Raw genomic sequence first — 220 nt, 5'->3', positions numbered from 1 at the left:
CAATGACCCATGAGGTCAACTTGATACGACATATGCCAAGGACAACAGGTGTGAGGGACCAGATGTGGAGTTCTCTGTCACAACCTGGTGGAGAAGGCTTTAGCTTTGCCCTCCGTTTTGCAGCCCACCCAGCCCGTAGCTGCAGGGAGGCTTGAGGACGCTTGAGACCCGCCCCGCCCGGAGCCGGGCGGTTTCCGAGAGCGCACCGGGGGCTCCGCGC

This window comes from Marmota marmota, unplaced genomic scaffold (genome assembly GCF_001458135.2).
Source record: "Marmota marmota marmota unplaced genomic scaffold, marMar, whole genome shotgun sequence".
NCBI classification, from domain to species: domain Eukaryota; kingdom Metazoa; phylum Chordata; class Mammalia; order Rodentia; family Sciuridae; genus Marmota; species Marmota marmota.
The sequence above is the reverse complement of the archived record's forward strand: the minus strand, read 5'-3'. Positions refer to the sequence as shown.